The sequence below is a fragment of the Lathyrus oleraceus genome, chromosome 2 (genome assembly GCF_024323335.1).
Source record: "Lathyrus oleraceus cultivar Zhongwan6 chromosome 2, CAAS_Psat_ZW6_1.0, whole genome shotgun sequence".
Classification (NCBI taxonomy): domain Eukaryota; kingdom Viridiplantae; phylum Streptophyta; class Magnoliopsida; order Fabales; family Fabaceae; genus Lathyrus; species Lathyrus oleraceus.
The window spans coordinates 87,897,005-87,918,991 of record NC_066580.1 but is presented as its reverse complement, the minus strand read 5'-3'; positions in this window follow the sequence as shown (position 1 = coordinate 87,918,991).

The following is a 21,987-nucleotide window of genomic DNA, read 5'->3' as shown; positions in this document are numbered from 1 at the left end:
TCCTTGCTGTCACTAGTTATCCGCCATGGGTTGCGAATATTGTGCCAGTCCCGAAGAAAGATGGTAAGGTGAGAATGTGTGTGGACTATCGAGATCTGAATAGAGCTAGTCCGAAAGATGATTTTCCGCTACCTCACATTGACGTGTTGGTAGATAACACAACTCAATTCTCGGTGTTTTCCTTCATGGATGGCTTTTCTGGCTATAATCAAATCAAAATGTCGCCAGATGATATGGAGAAAACAACGTTCATCACACCGTGGGGTACTTTTTGTTATAAGGTGATGACATTCGGTCTCAAGAACGCCGGTGCTACTTATCAGAGGGCCATGGTGACTTTGTTTCATGATATGATTCATCATGAAATTGAATGCTATGTTGATGACATGATAGCGAAGTCCCAGACAGAAGAGGGCCATTTGGTAGATTTGGCCAAGTTGTTCGACCGGCTGAGACAGTTCAGACTGAGGTTGAATCCGAACAAGTGCACGTTCGGAGTGCGGTCCGGTAAATTGCTGGGGTTTATTGTAAGTGAAAAAGGAATCGAGGTTGATCCTGCAAAAGTAAAAGCAATAAGGGAAATGCCTGAACCAAGAACAGAGAAAGAGGTTCGTGGTTTCTTAGGTAGATTGAACTACATTTCACGGTTCATATCTCATCTAACAGCCACGTGCGAACCAATTTTTAAGTTGTTGAGAAAAGATCAAACGGTCAGGTGGAATGATGATTGCCAAGCGGCATTTGAAAAAATAAAAGAGTATTTGCAGGAGCCTCCGATTCTGATGCCTCCTGTGGAGGGAAGACCGTTAATTCTGTACCTGACAGTCCTCGAGGGGTCTATGGGGTGTGTATTGGGGCAGCATGACGAGTCTGGTCGAAAAGAGCATGCCATATACTACCTTAGCAAAAAGTTTACCGACTGTGAAACAAGATATTCACTGCTCGAGAAAACTTGTTGTGCTTTGGTCTGGGCTGCTCGCCGACTAAGGCAGTACATGCTGGTTCATACCACTTTATTGATTTCCAAGATGGATCCAATCAAGTACATTTTTGAGAAGCCAGCATTGACCGGACGGGTTGCGAGGTGGCAAATGATTTTGACAGAATTTGATATACAGTATACCTCTCAGAAGGCGATAAAGGGGAGTGTATTGTCTGATTACCTCGCTCATCAACCCATTGAGGATTATCAACTGATGAAGTTTGAATTCCCTGATGAGGACATCATGTTTCTCAAATCGAAAGATTGCGAGGAACCAATCCCGGAGGAGGGGCCTGACCCTGAATCCGAATGGATTCTGATGTTTGATGGGGCCGTTAACGTGAATGGAAGCGGTGTTGGTGCTGCTTTGGTTACGCCGAAAGGATCCCACATTCCTTTTGCTGCCCGGCTAACATTTGAGTGTACCAACAATGTGGCTGAATACGAAGCTTGTATATTGGGGATTGAAGAGGCGATTGATTTGAGAATCAAGAACCTTGTCATATATGGAGATTCAGCTCTGGTGATAAATCAGGTTAACGGGAAATGGTATACGCATCAGTCTCATTTAGTTCCATATCGGGATTATACGAGGAGATTGTTGACGTTTTTCACCAAGGTGAAGATGCATCATGTGCCTAGAGAAGAGAATCCTCTGGCAGATGCTTTGGCTACTCTGGCCGCCTTGATTAAGGTGCAGTGGTGGAATCAGTTCCCCAGTGTTGAAGTAGGTCGTCTGGATAGACCGGCTTATGTGTTTGCTGTTGATACAGCGCCTGATGATGAGAAGCTGTGGTATTATGATATCAAGCGCTATCTAGAGACTCAAGAGTATCCTGAGGGAGCATCGAAGAAGGACCGAAAGACTCTGCGGAGGTTGGCCATGGTGTTCTACCTGAATAAGGATGGGGTTCTGTACAAGAGGAATTTTGATTGGGTCTTGCTCAGATGTGTTGATGATAGAGAAGCAAGTCAATTGATGAAAGAGGTTCATGAAGGATCGTTCGGTACCCATGCCAGTGGGAACGCTATGGTAAAGAAGCTGCTGAGGGCAGGTTATTACTGGATGACAATGGAGGCCCAATGTTTCAATTTTGTGCGGAAGTGTCATAAATGCCAGATTTATGCAGATAAGGTGCACGTGCCTCCAAATCCGTTGAGTTTAATGTCGTCTCCATGGCCGTTCGCTATGTGGGGCATTGATATGATCGGAAAGATTGAGCCTACAGCTTCGAATGGGCACAGGTTCATATTAGTGGCTATTGATTACTTCACCAAGTGGGTGGAAGCAGCTTCTTATACGAATGTGACGAAGCAGGTCGTTGCCAGATTTCTCAAGAGAGACATCATTTGCAGATATGGGGTTCCCGAGAGAATCATTACTGATAATGGTTCTAATTTGAACAACAAGATGATGGCAGAGCTGTGCCGGGAATTCAAGATTGAGCATCACAATTCTTCTCCCTATCGTCCGAAGATGAATGGGGCGATTGAGGCAGCCAACAAAAACATTAAGAAGATTGTGTAGAAAATGGTGGTAACCTATAAAGACTGGCATGAGATGTTGCCGTTTGCGTTGCATGGGTATCGAACGTCGGTGCGTACATCTACTGGGGCAACTCCGTTCTCATTGGTATATGGGATGGAAGCGGTATTACCTGTTGAAGTTCAGATTCCCTCTTTGAGAGTCCTGATGGACGTGAAGTTGCAAGAGGCTGAATGGGTAAGGACCCGGTACGAAGAGTTAAGCCTGATTGAAGAAAAGAGGCTAGCGGCCATCTGTCATGGGCAGTTATACCAGCAGAGGATGAAGCGTGCTTTTGACAAAAAGGTGCGACCTCGGGTATATCACGTGGGTGATATGGTGCTGAAAAGGATCCTTCCTCCTCAAAACGATCGAAGGGGCAAATGGACACCGAATTATGAAGGTCCGTTCGTGGTCAAGAAGGTCTTCTCTGGCGGAGCCTTGTTGTTAACGACCATGGATGGCGAGGATTTTCCATCCCCTATGAATGCGGACGCAGTTAAAAAATACTTCGTATAAGAGACCCGCTGGACGAAAAGAATAAAATAGTCCAGGCAAAAATGGGCATCCCGGCGAACCAAAAAACAGAAAAAATGGTTCGGGCAAAAGTTAGGGATAAAAAGAAAACTGTACACCCGGCAAGTCGAAAACCTGGAAAGGCGACTTGGGCAAAAAGGGGTATCCCGGTGGACTGAAAACCCGAAAGGGCGGTCCAGGCAAAAGAGGGATTGAAACGAACAACTGCGTCTAGCATGATCGTTTGCGCTTTGGTTAAGGCATCATGGATAATACCCGGTAGGGATCGATCAGAAGCGTCTTGTTCAGAAGGCAGAGAGCACGGAGAGTCTGAGGACATATGGGGTGTAACCGAGCTGGAACTCGATGAGATCATGGGTTTCACATTGCCATTAGGATAGATTTTTCCTTTTGAGCGCAATTACCTCTTTTCAGGAATTGCTTCTTTTGTATTGCTCAATTTGAGCCACACACCTTTTCAATCAATAAAATGCATATTCAGTCAAATAATTTTGTTTTTTGTTTTCATTACTGCTTTGATTGCAAAAACATCTGATTATTTGGATAAAGAATTTTGCATTTTTAAGACATACAGGTCCCTTCCAATGCATGTTTATAAGATTGAAAGCTTGAAATCTTATTCGGAGGGTTGAGTGACCCAAGTGTTGAAATCTTGACACGCCTGGGGCACGGTTTTATCTAACCATCTGTTTTGCAGGTACTGTTAGGTATTTTCACTCACTTGCAAGTTGTGATGTGGAAGCTGTTGACAAAAACAAATCCCCATGGAGTCCAATCAGGAATGAATAAATATGAAGGAATGATGAAGAGACGTTGAGACGTACGACGATCCTTGATGGTAATCAAGAAGACTCTTCAAAGTCTGAAAATTGAAAAGTCTGTATAGTCCCCAGGAGTACGCTCCCCGTCAAGCGCGAAGCGTTTGGGAATACAAGATGATGGAGCAGAAAAGGTCCAGACGAGTCTGAGAATTCTCGAAAGTGGAAAGCTGATACGAGCTTGGGAGGTGGATACCATGGTTCGGCAGGTCGACGGGTGTTCTGTATCAACTTTTCTCATTTCCCCAGCGAGGTCCCCAAGCAGAGTTATGAGGACTAACTCCCCAGCAGATCCAAGGTCTATGGATCCCTTAGCCGAGTCGAGATGGTTATCCCCGGCAGGTTTAAAACGATGTTTCCTCGGCAGCCAGGCCCGAAGGTTGTTATCCCCGAGTGGAGCGGGTTTCAATGAAATATATCTCCAGCAATGTTCATCCTACCAGTGGATTGGATGAGTTTCCGTAGCAGACTGATATTTGCATCCCCAGCTGAGTTGATTCTACCTATGGATTGCATGGGTTGTTCCCAGCGGGGTGGCATTCGCCTCTCTAGCAGGGTCAGGATGGTTATCCCCAACAGGTGTCAGATCGGTGCTTCCCCAGTCGACAGGCCTGGAGGTTGTTGTTTCCCAGCGGAGCTCTCTGTGAGCATTTTCCCAGTGAAGTCGCCGGGTATCTGTGAGTTGTTCCCGAAGCAGAGTCAGGATTGATATCCCTAGCAAGTCAAAGACTGTTGTATCCCCACAGAGTGTTGGTGGTGCTTATCCCCAGCAGTTTCTCGAGCAGATTGGGTGCAAAGGAGGTTCTTCCCCAGCAAGGGTTACCTTTTCCCAGCAGCAGTGTTATTCCCCAGCAGGGTGGAGATCGGAGATTGACGAGTTCCTCAGCAGAGTGTCTCGTGCTCCTCAGAAGAGTCCCTCGAGGGGGACGCTTTTTATGCATTCATCATGAAAAAATAGCATAGCATGTTGCATAGTAAAATAATAAATCGCGTAGCATTTCCATGATCATGGAGCATTACGCAGAAAAATCAATCATGCATCATATTGCAAGCATAAAGCTAGTTTCAAACTGTGGTTACTGTTTGAGAGGTGGTTTTGCCCGCAGAGCAAGGTGTTACTCCGAGGAGTCTAGCATCGTGGTTTTAATCAGAGGTATTCCCCAGTAGTGCGATGCTGGAGGAATTTTTCCGTCAAGCATAGATGGGAAGTGTTATGTGATCAGCACAGTTCAAGCCGTGGTTACCGCTTGAAATATTGTTTCGCCGGATGGTGAAGATGTTACTCTGAGGAGTTTAGCATCGTGATGTCAGATCAGTAGTGTTCTCCAGTAGTGCGATACTGGATGAGATTTTTCCGTCGGACGGAGATGGAAGTGAAATCGAAGGATGTTACGCGATCAGCGCGATTTTCGGGGTTCAAATGGAGAAGAGGAAATGTTGAGGCATTTTCTGGGGTTCATATGGAGATTGGAGTTGAAGATTATATCCGGGATGAGGTCCTCAGGATTATCTTCTGTTCATGTGTCACCTTAGACTTTGGCGGATGCCAATGGAAGTCGTTATGGGTGTCTTCGGATGAAGAGATACACATGTTACCTTCCTTTTGTGAAGGTGTACCCTCTGATATGTCGCCCTCAGAGTGGTTTGGTGTTATTTCCGATGTTGCCAGCAGAATTATCACGAGAGATGGGAGAACGGGGTTCAAATGGAGAAAAGGAAATGTTGCGACATTTTCTGGAGATCGGGGTTCTAACGGAGGAAAGGAAATGTTGAGGCATTTTCTGGAGAGCGGGGTCCAAATGGAGAAAAGGAGACACGAGGTGTTTTCTGGAGATGGGGTTCACAATGGCGATCACAAGTAATCGTCAGGCGACTGGGGTTCAAACTGGAGAATGGGGTTCATTATTTTGGCAAACAGGAGAACGGGGTTCAGATGCAGTGATCGGGGATCATTTGCGGGAAAAGAAAATTCGGGGTTCAAGAAAATAAAAAAGGAGAATATCAGAAAAATTTCGGGGTTCAAGAAAAGCATAAAAAAGAAGAAAGAGATAATAATCCCCAGTGGATGCGGTGTTTAGGCCATGGTTATCCCTGCGTTACCATTTATTTTGGTATCCAGGTCGACTTTGTTGTTTCGGTGATTAGGCCGACTTTCTCCGTTCCAGACGGATTTTTCTTTCAAGATTGTGTTCTTCGCCGATTCTGACGGGCGTTGCTAATTATTTCCCATCAGAGTGCAAATTGTTCGTCTGTTCTTGGTATTCAATCACTCTTCATCCTGATCATCTGAAAGCCGAGGCTATTCATATCGACAGGTTCACAGTGGATTGAATAGGGGCAGCTGTAACATCTCAAAATTTGCCCTCCTCTTTTGGGACTAGCTTAACATATTACATATCATTTTTAGGTCATTAGGCATTGCATATTGCATATCATGTGGTTACATTGTGCAAGTCATCCTCTTAAGTCTTGATCAGGAGATAAGAGGTTATGTGCAAGCTAGGGTTTCATTGGACTGGTCATTAATCATCTGAGGATGTGGAGGTCCAAATTAGGGTTTTGTGATTCTCAAGGAGATTGGTCTTCATCTTGATTGAAATGATTCATCATCATCATCATGGTTTGTCATCATCAAGTGTTGGAGCATAGTCCTTGAGATTAGGGTTTTGACCACTGGTCAACCCTAATCATTTGCATTGGGCCAATCAGGGCATGGCAAGGAGATGGGGTCTATGATGGATATGAGGATCATTCCATGATTTTATTGAGATTATTGAGGCTAGGGTTTCACCCTTGAGCCATTTCATCAGAAGATTGGGGCTCAGATTGATCAGTGCATTGCCAGATTCATCTATCAGTTGAAAAAGTCAACTGTGGTCAACTGTGCTTGATTTTATGGATTTGGAGGTAGGAGAGAGTTGGATACACTTCATTCATGTTGAAACAAGTTTCATTTGACATGTCAAAGCTCAAGAGTGAAGAAAATAAAGTCAGGACAAAAATTGCCAAAAATAGAAAGTGACTTGTAATGGAAGTTTCCAAAAATGGAAAGTTTTTCACCACAAAATTACATGTCCAAAAAAGATTCAAATGAAAATTTTCTCAACATGAAAGTTGTAGATCTTGCTCTCACCTTTCCAAAAAGTCCAAGAACTTGAAATTCTCATGTATGGTTGGCAAGTTATGATCCATTCATTTTCCAAAAAGACCTATAATCAAAGTGGCATAACTTTCACATGGAATGTCCAAAATGGATGATCTTTTTATGAGCAAACTCCATTTCACATGTACTTTCATGGTGCATAATCAAAATTCATCAAAAATGGTCAATACAAAAGGTCAATTTTCAAGTGCATCAATTAAAATCCAAGGGCAAAATGGTCCAAGTTGAGAAATACATGGAATTTTGAAATGAGGATTTTTGCAACACACTCCAAATGATATTTAGAACTTGTTTGAGCTGTCATGAGCTGTCATATGACAATATTTGGCAAGGCCATTTTGGAACTTTCACATTAAATCACATTATGCTAATCACATGAGTTTTGCTAATTTGGATTAAGAGAGTGATTAAGGGATTGGTATTTAGTTCTAAATCATAACAGAATGTTGATGATAATCACAATTCTCAAGAGCTGTAACTAACTTTCCCTCCAAATCCACAAAAACTCTTCAATCTTCATCAAGTTTTTTTTGATCCAATCTTCACCAATTCTCAATCATTTTGGCTGATTCTTCTTGATTCGTGCTCAACATACATTGCTCTCCAACTGTTTTGACAAATCAAGGCCAAAAACTACAAGATTCGTGACTGTTCATCATGAGCTCAACAATGGCATTTTGAGAATTCTCACTCCTGGAGCAACTTTGGATCGAGCTAGCTGTTCTACTCAACTTCCTCAACCTTCATCTTCGTCTGTTTCAGGCTTTTACATCCAGAAACTCCAAATTCGAGCACTGCCATCTCCAAGGTGCATAAATTCAAATCTCGCTATTGCTTAAATTATCATATGCGTTTTGAAGATCTTTGAATGTAGATGATCATGATGTGTTTGGTTTTTGAAATGATTAACTATTGAGTGAGTTATCGTGTTTGGAAGATTTGTGTTCATAACTTTAATCGATCGATCCCGAGTGTATGTTAGGAATTAGGAAATTTGAGTCACATATATTTGATCTACATTGAAAGACGGTTCTAATGACTATACACTTGTTGATTTTGGTTGCAATTCGTTGTTCTTGATTTCTGGAATTTTCTGGATGTGTTCTTGCTGAAAATGCTTCACAAACGCGTGCTAGATCTTCATTTTGCCTTTCCTGGTTTTGAATTGTGTTTCCCGCTTCCCAGGTCCAATGAGCGCGTGCCATGTAATGTTTTCTAAGCGACGTCGTTTTGGCTGATGCATTAAAATTTACAGAAATGCCATTTCTGTGTTTAATTAATTATTATTTCAATTTGTTTTTTCATTTCATTTTCATTTTGTTATGTGATCTTCAAAAATTCGTATCTCACTCAAAACTCATTCAAATTTTGTGAAATTTTTTGCATTGTTCTCATGATAATGTGTAGAATTTAATGGTTATTTTTGTGGATTTTTTGCATGTGTAGAAAAATAATTGGCCTAGGGTTTGTTGAATGTGTCACATTTTTGTATGTTTTGCCAAAACCTTCATGAAATACTCATACCTTTAAAGAAATGGATGAAAATTTTTGTGCTTGTTCTGGACATCTTGATGGTGATTTTCATGTAGAGTTTGTGATTTTTGGATACTTGGTGAAGGAGATAAGATTTTTTGAATTGAGGTGTGACAATTTGTGTCACACCAAGCTAGGTCAACTTTCTGATTTTATTTAAAATGCCTAGGAATGTTTGATTGAGCTGAAATTTTGCATGAATGATCATTGATATGTCAAGATAACATGTGAAGTTTTCTGGAAATTTTGATGGAGTTTTCTAATTGATTGATAATTTTCTTCCCTGTGTGCTCATTTGGTAACTTTGTGTGCCACATGTTAGCATTTTGCTTGTGAAATGCTCATATTGTATTGGATGAAGATGAAATTTGACATGAGCATTCTAGACACATTATAGGACATCATGGTTTTGATCCCATTCATTTTTAATATGTTGTCACTGTTTTGTGATTTATTGAAGTGGATGCTTGTTTGGATGCCTTGTTTTGGCTTGTATAAATGTGTCTGGACTTCTTGATTTTCATTGCCCTACTTCCTTTTGTCCAATTGAGCTGAAAATTGACATGCTATACATTGAATGTGTCCTGTTTAGGTGTGAATTTTTGTGAAATTAATTGAGCTGTTTTGATATGCTTTTGAGTGAGATAGTTCTGTTTGGTTATTTGAAGTTGCAAATTGCATGATTGATGTTAAATTGTGCATGAAATGATAATGGTGAATGATATGAGCATGGGACCAATTGCCATTGCTTTTAATTTGTTTTAATGTGATTTTGGTTGAATTTCACTTGCTGTTTAGAATTTTTTATTCCTTTTGGACCCTAGGCTTGGCCTAGTGGTCTTGTTTCTCACATTTGGTGTGGATTTTCAGGTTGAAAGGCAAAAAGCTTAAGGAGATAAATGGAAATTGACAATTGAATTTGTTTGATGTTGTCTACTAACATGATTTTGTGTTGTAGGATTGTATGCTTGAGTTTGGGCTTATAGCTTGCACTTATGTGCATTAACTTGTGTTGCTTGTACAGATTAACTGATTAACCATTTGCTGTTTACTGTTGGTCTGTCTGAGTACTGATGATACTTGATTGATTTCAGGTACATTAAGTTGCTTACAGTTCCTTGAGAACTTGCTTGCTGTTGCTTGGTTTTTAAACCAATTGAGGTAGGACTTCTATTCTCCATGTAGTCTGGAAGACCTGGCCTGTTACTTGGCCAGGCAACTGTCTGAAGTCCTCCTTAAGAGGCGATGTTTGTGCTTGTTTACATTTGTGCCAAGCAGGGAAAGTCCTTGATTAAGGCAATTGACGGATAAAAGAGATAAGCAATCTATCTCCCGTTATTCTGTTGAGTCGTCCCTCTGCTCACACTACTGTGTTGATGCATTGGGGCACAAACCCAAGATCTTGTACTTTGTACAGTTGTGTCAGAGTCTTTGAGCGTAGAAGGGTTCCATCTTTCTGAACCCACGCTCCTTTGTCTGAAGCTCTCCCTGGCCAGGGATAAGAGCTGTGAAGTCTAATCTTCACTCACCTTTCATCTGCTTCACCTTAGCCCCTCAATGGCAAGGTTAAGAGCGAATACTACCCTTGTACAGATGACTTGCTTCGGCAGTCAAACCCATTGTTTGAGCCCACTTGACTGGATATAGTGTGTGCTATGTGAATATTTGTTTGAAATTCTTGTTTTGATTTGTTGATGCTTGCATGCTTGCTTTCTTCCTGGATAGGATTAGCTTGCTGTTGTGCAAGTAGGTAGAAACCATAACATAGGGCAATGATGCATGATAACACTAGGCTCGAGTACAGCTCCCTGGTAGTGTGTCTCCCCTTTGTTTCTGGCTAGAATTTCTTTCCCTTTCAGGGGAACTACATCGCCCTGATCCTTGTTCCAGACAAGGTATGTAGGCAGGAGGTCGTGCGAGACCTCTCCGGGCACCTTTTTTTTCTTTTTGTGTGTGTTTGTTTGGCAATTGCTAGGCTCGAGTTCCCGACTCCTTAGCAACTTGTTGTTTGTTTGTGTTTGTTGTGTGCTTGGAAGCTGATATAAGTCCATCAAGTGGCATCCGGGTTCCAGGGTGGGTTTGTTTGGTTCGGGCGCTGACGTAATTCCATCGAGTGGTTGTCGGGTCCCATGTTTGCCATCTTTTGAGTGTGCGTGTGTTGTTTGGCGTGCGTGAGCCGAACTACAGTGGCTCTGATTCTCGTTCCAGACGAGATATGTAGGCATAGGATGCGATGTCCTATCGAGCTCCCTTCTCTTAACCCCACCTGCGTTCCCTGTGTGTGTGTGTGATGTTTTAGCAACCTTTTCTTTATTTTAGAACGTGGATCCCGTCGAGTACGACGGACGTGAGGGGTGCTAATACCTTCCCCTCGCGTAACCGACTCCCTTACCCTTTCTCTTTGGTCGCGAGACCATGCTTTTTCCAGGTTTCTCTGAGCGTTTCCTTTCCCTATCTTGGGATAAATAACGCGCAATGGCGGCTCTGTGTTGTTTTTGTTTTAGCCCGCCGGTTGTTTTTTCGCGGATGCGACACTTTGCTCATTGGAGCACATGTTTATGTTAATGCCATTTGCCTTTTGCCCACTTGGGTATATAATTGTGTATATATCTTTTGTGCTTATGTTTGTTTGTTTGTTGTGGATCAAATGACAAGAATTGGACAAAATGGACTTAGAATTTAGGACCCTACCCAAGCAAATGGAATTTGAAGAGCAACTAGGCCTCATGCCTTTAGAATGCTTAAATGTCAAAGAGCAACTAGGCCTCCTGCCTTTAGAATGCTTAAAGCTTAAGGATGAACTCTGAAAGGGCCATATTCTAAACTCCCTCTTGTCCATTTTTTGATTGTTTATTAGAACTTTTTGATGTGTGTTTTCTTGTGCTAGGGGATTCCAACCTTGAGTCACTTTGAGGAACCATTTCCCTGAGCATCTAAAGTGAGAGATACAAAAGCCATTGGAGGATTCCCAGAAGCATGACCTGTGTGTTTGATTGCTTGAAATATTTGCTTGTGATTGCTTTGTTCCAAAGGATGGGAGCTACTTGGATCATCAATATGATCTCAAGAGAGGAACTCCTAGTGTGGTTCATTTCTTTCCCTTTACCTTTTCTTGTTTTGTTTAGGACCTTAGCCATTCTTCTTCTTCCCTCCATTCTAACCCAAGCCAAAACTTTTTGTGCAAACATTTAACCTTTGTTTTCAAACATTAGAAACCTAAGCCCTATGCTTTTGATTTTCAAACTTTCTTTTCATAACACTTCTTTTGAATTGAATCTTTAAGTCAACTTTGACCATTTTTTTATATACTTCTAATTGGTAAATATAACTCATTCAAATGTGCTTTTGTGGTTCCAATGGCCACCTTCTTAATCAAATTTTCCATAACCTTTAGCTATTAGGTTTGAGTTATCTTTGTGGTAGATGTAATACTCACCTATATCCTTAGTGATGGACAATGAGTCTTCCATGCTTATTATAGGGTTAACCCCTCACTAGCATGTTGAAGCTATCCTCACATGGTGGATTTGTGGTTTGGTTGAGTTTTCTCCCTTTGATAACAAAAGACCTTAAGGCTTTTGGACCAATCAATTCACCAAATCATTTTGAGATTTTTACCCCGAACTACGAGGTTTTGATCCTAATCTTTTTTTAGGTGGTACGTAGGCAATGGGTTCATCCATCCAAACAACAAAATGTAAATAAATTTGTACATTCTTCTCTCATCCCTTCAATCATGTTTGCACAAATAAATTTTCACAAAATACCAACCTTACAACAAAATATGAAAAGGGCTCCTTAGGAGTACCTAGGATGTTTTGGGTTCCTAACACCTTCCCATTGCATAACCAACCCCCTTACCCAGATCTCTGACTCCCTTTTACTAGTTTTTGGTTTGATAAAACTTTTAGGTTTTTGTTCGCTTTCTAACCATTCCTTTGGATAAATAGAAGTGCGGTGGCGACTCGACTTGTATGGTTTACCTTGGATTTAGTCAATATCTCTAATGGTAACGAATACCCCGCTACAGAAAAGTGGCGACTCTGCTGGGGATTATTTGCCTAATGGGTTTTGCCTATTTTTCATATTTGTTGTATTGTATTGTATATCTGTTTTGTGACATATTTTTGTGCAATTTGGGATTACTGTATTGTGTGTAATGATTGAATTGCTTGAATATTAATTCCTTGTATGCTTGGTGATCTTTGTGAGATGAGTTCTATACCCGAACTCGAGTGCACTTAGGATAGGAGAATGGCACAGTCTTGTTGACTTGTGTGGAGTTATTCCTTAGCAAGTTGACTTGCAAGTCCATTCACTTGGTGGAGGTCATGTTGGGATCAATAATGTCACACAAGTAAGTTATGGTTAGAGATTACTCTTTCCAATATAGACCTTAGAAGCCAAGGACCTTAGTTTACCAAGCCCATCTTGGCCTATTCTTAGGATGTAGTGCGAAAGTCGTTCAAGTGTAAGATTTGATACAATTGTTACGCGATACTACACTCATAAGAGTCTCTCTTGAGAATATTTTTGGAATACGAGTAGTCGTTTCTCCGATAATATCCGAAAGATGGGATGATGACTATGGGAACCTCTTGTAGAACATGTTTGGCAGGTTTAAATCCTAGTACACTCCCTTTGGGTGGTTCTTAACCTAAACCCCATGCTCGTGACTTGCAACAAACCCTTGATTCATGGTTGATCCGTTCATATATCCTTAATATCAATGGAACTTGGGTGTTGACAAGGTGTAAACCATAATCCACCAAAATGGATGATTGATATTAAGGATGATATGATCCATACCATAACCTTTGTTTGGTGTGATTTGCTTGATCCTTGAGTGTGATTGTTGCATTCATGCATTCATGCACTCATTTGCATCCATATCATCAATAATGAAGAAAATTTTCAAGGAACTTAAGGGGTTTATTTGCAAAATTTTCAGACATGGAAAGACAAAGAAGGAATACAAAGAAGTACAACTTTAGGCAACCAGATTTGAAAGAGTTAAGGAATCTGACATCCTATGTATTAGATCCCTTGGGTTTCAAAGCTCGTTTTGGGAAGCTTCTTCCTCTTCTGACTACTCAGGTGGATGAAGGATTGATGAGCGTATTGGTGCAGTTTTATGATCCTTTGTACCGTTGCTTCACGTTCCCGGATTTTCAGCTTTTTCCCACGCTTGAGGAGTATGCCTACCTTGTGGGTATACCTATTCTAGACAAGTTGTCGTTCAGTGGCTTAGAGAGTGTTCCTACTTCTCAAGAGATATCTGATATGTTGCATATAGATGAATCTCTAGTTGGTGCTCATATGACTACCAAAGGTGGAATTCAAGGTCTCCCTTCTGAGTTCCTCATTGCTCAAGCTACTGTGTATGGGAAAGCCATGAGTGAGGACGCCTTTGAAGCCATATTTGTACTTCTCATCTATGGGCTAGTGTTGTTCCCCAACATCGACAAGTTTGTGGATGTGAACGCTATTAGGATCTTTTCTACTCTTAATCCTGTTCCTACTCTGTTGGGTGATACCTATTTCTCTTTGCATATGAGGAATGCAAAGGGTGGTGGCGCCATTGTGTGATGTTTTGCTCTGTTGTATAAGTGGTTTATTTCTCACTTACCTCAGACGGTCACTTTCCAGGAGAACAAGGGATGTCTACGGTGGTCCACGAGACTTATGTCTCTCACTAATGATGATATCTCTTGGTACGATCGTGTGTATGATGGTGTGCAGATTATTGACTCTTGTGGTGAATTCTCCAATGTGCCTCTTCTTGGTACATGTGGTGGGATTAACTACAACCCTATTTTGGCACGTCGTCAGCTTGGGTTCCCCCTAAAGGATAAACCCAATAACATTCTGTTAGAGGGTGTATTCTTTCAGGAGGGTAAAGATCCCCAAGGCTTGAAAGCCAGGATGGTCCGCGCTTGGCACAAGATTCATAGGAAAGGAAGGAAGGAGTTGGGTCCTAAGAATTGCATCGCTTTGGAGATTTACACTGCTTGGGTAAGGAAGAGAGCGTCTGAGTATCTCATGCCTTACGAGTATCCGAGACCTATACCTTTGGTTATGACTGGGCCTTCAACCCTCCCTGACCAAGGAGTAGAGGAGTTGAGAGACGAAGACCTATCACGTGCCTGGATCCGTGAAAGGGAAGAGTTGCTTCAGCAGATTAAGGAGAAGGATGCTTTGATAGAGTTCATCGAACATCAGGTTATTGATGATCCTAATGACACATGGACTTCTCTACTTCCTCAGTCTTCCCGGTTTTGGAAGAGGAAGTACGACCGACTCGTCAAAGAGAAGGCAAATATGGAGGTAGCCTACGAGAGGAAGGTGAAGAGGCTCCGCGCATCTTATCTTCCTGTATCCCGAGCTTTAGATCATTGTTTCTAAGGATCCACAGGATGATTATTTTCCTTTTCTCTTGTACATGATTGACAATGTTGTACTTCTTTTCCCTGATGTTATTTTATGAGATATTTCCATATGTGATAAAATGTTTAATATCTCCAAAACTTGCAAATAAAACCCTAGAGTTCCTTTGAAATATAAAAACAAATCATATGCACAAGCATTGCATGCATCATGTGCATAAGCAGGTTTTGTTTCCGGTCTCTTGTCCTGTGGTCTAACTCTGTGTTCTTCATTTATTTTGAAGACAAGCTGACTCACCGGTACTACACTAGAGCCAACACTGCAAGACTGATGGATCACTTAGAGCAAGAGAACCGAGAACTCAAGGAGGAAGTAGCCAGATTGACTGCCCTGATGGAGTCATTCATGGCTGCCCAGAGCCAGTCCTCTCCAACGCCTTCAATTCCTCCCCAGAGGACAGTTATCTCCGAGATTGTCTCCTCCACTGTGCCTGCAGCCAGTGCATATTTTGCTCCGACAGCCATGCCAACCGGGTTTCTGTGGGGGATGCCTCCTAATTTCATGCCTGAGGGTCCTGCTCCTACCTTCGCTTTTATGCCGGCATCTAGCCCGGTCCTTGCTGTTCCTCCTCCTGTCGTGCATACTCTTCCCAGGGTAGACGACACCATCTATCATTCTGAGCCGTCTGAGGGCCCAGATGTCTATGAGAAGCTGGACGCTATGAATGATCAATTTCTTCAGCTCCGTAAGGAATTGAAGACTCTTAGAGGAAAGGATCTTTTTGGCAAGTCTACTGTTGATCTCTGCTTAGTTCCCAACGTGAAGATTCCTGTGAAATTCAAGGTCCCTGACTTTGAAAAGTAAAAGGGAAATACTTGTCCTCTCAGCCACCTGGTCATGTATGCCAGGAAGATGTCAACTCAGACTGATAATGACCAGTTGCTCATCCACTACTTTCAGGATAGTTTGTCCGGTGCTGCCCTGTAACACCCCAAAATTTGCCCTCCTCATTCATGCATTCATTTTTAGGTCATTTAACATTTCATATTGCATTTCATCATGTCAATCAGAATTAGATCCAAGAAGCTTGAATATCATCCAAGACACTTTGTGGGTCCTATCTGGTTGATCAGTCAACACAAGGGAATGGCTTGAGATACTTCCAACATGTTCAAATGGGGTCTATTCATCAGTCAAAACGTTAATCTTGAAGGAGCAAAAGTTTGTTCATGAGCTGTCATGCTCGCTAGGCGAGCAGAATGGGTCGCCTAGCGAGTCCCAAGGAAAGCCACAAGAATCACCTACGCTCAGAGGAATTTCTTGAACTGTCATGCTCACTAGGCGAAGCCCACGCGTTTCGAAAAAAAAAAGAATAAATAAATAAATAAATAAATAAAATATAACAGAAAAATCTTGGACTTGGACCTCTCTCATTTGAGCCCACAAAGCCACGAAATTAGGCTATATATTCTAGACTTCTATCTCCCAAAAAAACCCTGACCTAACCTGGGAAAAAGATAGTGAGAGAAGAGCTAACAGAGTTCAGGGAAACCTCCAGAGACTGAAGGGAACTCATCTTTAAAGAGCCAATTCCATCTCATATAAACCCTCAGATTGCTTTGCAAACCCAACCGGGCAATTCAATTTCATTCGATCTCTCCAATCAGGTTTGCCCTATTTCCACTACTTTATACTTTCAACCTGAAATTTTTGATACCCTTTTAATGCATTTGTTTGACAAGAGGTTTAGGCCTCCTACCCTTGGTTGCTTTTTGTGAGCTTTTTGTGAACTTTAATGGCATGATTCATGTGACTCTATTATTTGGTGCAACTCTTGATTGCACCCCATCTTGTTTCTCTAACCCGTGTGTTGAGTTTTTGTGAGGGCTCACATGACTCTTGCAGAGATGGCTTGCTTGGCATTCCATTTTATTTGTGGGATACCACTGGGCGATTTATTCCGATTTCCTGTGCTGACTTGCTTTCTTTGATGGTGCCAGCTTGAGAGATCTCCGGGTTTCTTGTCTCTTTAGTTGCTGTTACTTCATATCTTTATCCGTGTGGTACTTTTACATCTTTCCCGCATTTTACCGCTTTCTTAGCTGGAAGACCTCGATAGGAGGCAATGTTTTCTTTTGTTTATTTACTTTTGTGCCCAAAGACCTCCCTGAAGAGGCAATTGACGGATAAAAGGGATTAGTAGTTAATCCCCCATTATTCAGTGCGTCGTTCTTTAAGATCACACTACGTGTCGATGCTACAGAACAAAAGCTCAAGATCTTTTGGTCCGGTCAGTCAGTGGAGAGGGTTCCACCTTTCTGAACCCCCACGCCTTGTCAGGAGCTCACCCTGTCCAAGGTTAAGAGCTATGAGGTCCTATCCTCATTACCCTTTTGATCTGCTCACCCTGACGTTCAATGTCAGGAACTCATTGATTTTTCTTCTCCTAAGAACATGTTTACTCCTTCTACTACAGGCGAGTAAGTCTCCAAAGGTCGAGCATCTGGTAGACTGCGTAGTAACGTCGTTCATCCAAAACCAACCCCGTAGTTAGCCGAACTACATTTTGCTCTGATTCTCATTCCATATGAGATACGTAGGCATAAGACGCGATATCTTACCGAGCACACTTCCCCTTAACCCATAGGTAGCTGAGCTACGAAGACTCTGATTCTCATATTCAGATGAGATACATATGTAATGGATGCGACATCCGTGCGAGTCATTTCCTTTTGACCCCTCTTTTAGTAAATAACACATTAGATAAACCCACACCCTTTAGACAAGAACAACAAAAGTGGATCCCGTAAAGTACTACGGATGCGTAGGGGTGCTAATACCTTCCCTTCGCATAACCGACTCCCGAACCCTAGATTTGGTTGCGAGACCTTGTCTTTTCCTTTCCTTTTTCCAGGTTTACTTCGAGCGTTTCCTTTCCCCCCTTTGGGATAAATAACGCATGGTGGCGACTCTCCTATATTTTCCTTCTTCGCCAGTTGTTTTTTTCGCAGGTTGCGACAACTGGCGACTCTGCTGGGGACCCTGTTTCCCTAAGCGAGTCCTTCCTAGCTTTTGTAGGTTGTTTGTTTATTGGGTGTTTATTCTTTTGTACAGTTATTTATTTACCTGCTTTATCTTATTGCATTGTGTACATATGATTGCCGTATCTGCTGGTTCTGTTTGTTGGGATGGGATGTTCTATGAGAGATAAGCCCATTACCCAGGCTTGAGTGTACACACAGGTTTATAGTGGATAGTCATGAGGCTTGCGTGGCATGTTGCTACGTTAAGTCATTCATGAAGACCCACACCCAGACGAGGTTTCTTTTGGATATATTCTGTCCTACGGGTGTTCCGTAACGGCAAGATATTCCTTTAGAAATCGTCGACTCTGGTGACCATTTCCCGAGAACTCAGTCGAGGCCTCTCCTCCGAGACGTGATTATATTAGCTCTGGTGGGCGCATTCTTGCTGCTCAACCCGAGGACCCCGAGACTGGGAACTTGCTATTAGGATGTCCTGTTGAGGGGAGTCAGTTGAGGTCTTTTATCCCGTAATAATTCCAAACCTTCAGTGGTAAACGTATTATTCTCGACTGAAGGGCTGAAGCGGATGAACTTCTGTCCTTAGAACCTACCAGTGAGGGGAGGGCTAAATTCAGGAAACCTTAACCTCCAACCAACCCGGTTTTCTGGAGCAGAGTTCTGATTTCGTATTATATTCCTCAGTGGGTTTCTCTTCAGACAGTGTAACCTGACGGTTGCTCAAGCGGATACAGCAATCCTAATTGACATGCCTTTGCATTGCATAACATCATCTGCATATTTGCATCCAACATCTCATGCTTATTTATTTGCAGGGTATTCCCTTTCAAAAGGGGGGTGCCTTAAAAATGAATAAGCAGCGCATCGCATACCATGCATACTAACCCTTGTTTGTTTTGCAGGTGTCACCGCAGTGTCTAAGGTTTGTTCCCTGTTTCAGGCATTATTGGTCCCAAGTGAGTCCACAGGTACCTGACCAAGGAAAATCGTCCGCAACTAGCGATGGACTAGGTACATAAAGAGCTGGCTGATATGCGTGAAAGGATGGATCAGTTCATGACATTGATGACTGGTATGGTAGAAGGCCAAGAAAAGCTGAGGGAATTGGTTGAGCAACCGAGGCCCGATCCAGAGGTGGAGATACCAAATGCTGAGGGAAACCCTGGTAACCCTGGGAACGCTGATAACCCTGTGAACACTGGTAACGCGGGTAACGCGAATGCTGATGGAAACCCGGGTAATGTTGGCAACACGGGGAGTGTTGGAAATGGTATTGGCGGAAGGTACAATGTGAATCAAGGAATTCGGATTAACGGGCGCCCCGTTACCGAGGATTATCAGTATGATCAATTCTCTTTGCATGATGAAGCTCATGAGACCACTCGCCATATGGATGAGCTTGCTGAGAAGCTCAAATCTTTGGAGTCTCAAAATTCCTTAGGTTTTGATGCCACAAATCTTGGTCTGGTTCAGGGAGTGAGGATTCCTCACAAGTTTAAACCCCCTACTTTTGAGAAATACAACGGGGCTTCTTGCCCACGCACTTATCTCCAATCTTATCTGGGAAGGTTGGGAGCTCACACGGAAGATGAAAAGTTATGGATGTACTATTTTGAAGACAGTCTGACTGGAGCTTCTCGTGAATGGTATTCTCATTTGTCTCGTACTACCATCAAGAGCTGGAAAGACTTGGCGGAGGCTTTTGTCAAACAATATCAATACAACTTGGACATGGCTCCAAATCGGACCTTGTTGCAAGGAATGTCTCAGACTGCCAAGGAGACCTTTAGAGAATATGCTCAGCGTTGGAGACAAATTGTCGCGTCCGTCCAACCCCCTATGTCCGAAAGGGAGATGGCGGATATGTTCATGAACACTCTTCAAGGCAACTATATTGAGAGATTGGTTGCTTGCCCGTCAATCAGCTTTACAGAGATAGTAATTGCTGGAGAAAGAATCGAGAGTCTGTTGAAGATGGGCCGAATTCAAGACAATAGTGCTTCCAGCTCATCAGGTCCCAAGAGACCGTTTGCTGGTAACGGTCAGCGAAGAAGAGAAGGCGAGACAAGCGTTGTGTATGTCGGCAGAGGCAGGGGCAGAGGACACCCTAATTATTATCAAGATCAAGTGGCCGCAGTCACTATCCCAACACCTGCTCCTCAACAGCAACAACAACCGCAGTATCATCCGTAACAGCAACCCAGGTACAACAATCAACAACAAAGAGGTAATCCGGGTCAGCAGAGACACTATCAACAATGTCCAAGGCAGACGGACCGGGTCATTGAGCCAATCCCAATGCCTTATTCTGTGTTACTTCCCAGGCTGATTGACCTAAATCTGGTTACGTTAAGAACTCTGGCCCCGCCAATCGATCCCAATAATTTGCCTAGGGGTTATGATGTCAACGCCAGATGTGCTTTTCACTCCAACGCACTTGGCCATACTACAGACAATTGCAAAGCTCTCCAGCTAAAGGTACAAGACTTGAGAGATGCCCAGGCTATCAATTTTTCTCCGGTGCCTAATGTTATCTAAAACCCGATGCCAGCCCACGGCGGGCAGAGGATTAATGCTGTTGATAGCGGGGAAACTTTGAATTTGGTATCTGATGTGACTAAAGTGAAGACTTTGCTATCGGTGGTTAAAGACCGACTCTTGAAAGGACAGATATTCCCGGGCTGTGGGGAAGAGTGCAGAAATTGTCAAGCTGCCGAGAACGGATGTGATAGTTTGAGAAGGGGTATTCAACAACTGATAGATGAAGGTTATCTTCAGTTCGATTAGACCCGTCCAGTGAAGAATGACGTATCAACAGTGACGATTTATTTCACTCCTGAAGAAATATATGTTCCCGAGAGACCCGCTCCGACAACAATATATTTTCCAGAAGGTACAAAACCAGCAACGGTGAACCCAGAAAATCCAGCACCAATTACACTTTACTCTGACAACCCTCAACCGGCTTTGGTTAGTCCGGTCACCATCACGATACCAGGACCTGTTCCGTATGAGAAAGATAGTTCTATCCCGTGGCACTATGGGGCTGATATCTACTGCCAAGGGCAGAAAGTTAACATGGAAGACATTGACATTGGTAGCTCCGTTGTAGACAATGTTGGAGGGGTTGGTGGCTTCACTCGCAGTGGGCACCTATTTGCACCATCAACATTGCGCATGAATACTGAAGCTGAGGCAGCTGCCAAGGCTAAAGGAAAACAGGTAGCCGCCGAAGAGGTTACTACTGAGGAAGCTCCTCCTAAGACTGCATTCGAGAAGGAAGTGGATGAGTTTATGAGGATTATCAAGAAAAGTGACTACAAGGTAGTCGACCAGCTAAATCAAACACCCTCAAAGATCTCCATTCTCTCCCTATTGATGTGCTCTGAGGCGCACAGAGCAGCCTTGTTGAAAGTACTGAATATGACCTATGTTCCACTAGAGATAACCGTTAACCAGCTGGAGTCGGTAGTTTCAAATGTAAACGCTAGCCATGGGCTAGGTTTCACCGACTATGACCTGACATCCGAGGGCACGAATCACAACAAAGCTTTGCATATCACAATGGAATGCGAAGGGGTGGTGCTTTCCCATGTTTTGGTTGATACAGGCTCTTCTCTGAATGTCCTTCCAAAGAAAGCCTTAATGAAGTTGGATTGCGATGACATCATCCTGAGGCCAAGTAATTTAGTTGTGAGAGCTTTTGATGGCTCTAAGAGATCTGTCTTTGGCGAAGTTGAGTTGCCAGTTAAGATTGGACCGCAGGTGTTCAGGAGCCCCTTTTGTGTGATGGATATCCAGCCTACCTATAGCTGTCTGCTATGACGACTCTGGATTCATGCTGTCGGCGCTGTTACTTCTACTCTCCACCAGAAGCTCAAATATGAACTGGAAGGTCAGGTCGTCAATGTCTGTGGTGAAGAGGATATTTTTGTTAGCCACCTGTCTACATTTAAGTATGTGGAGATGGATGGCGAGATGCATGAGATGTTGTGTCA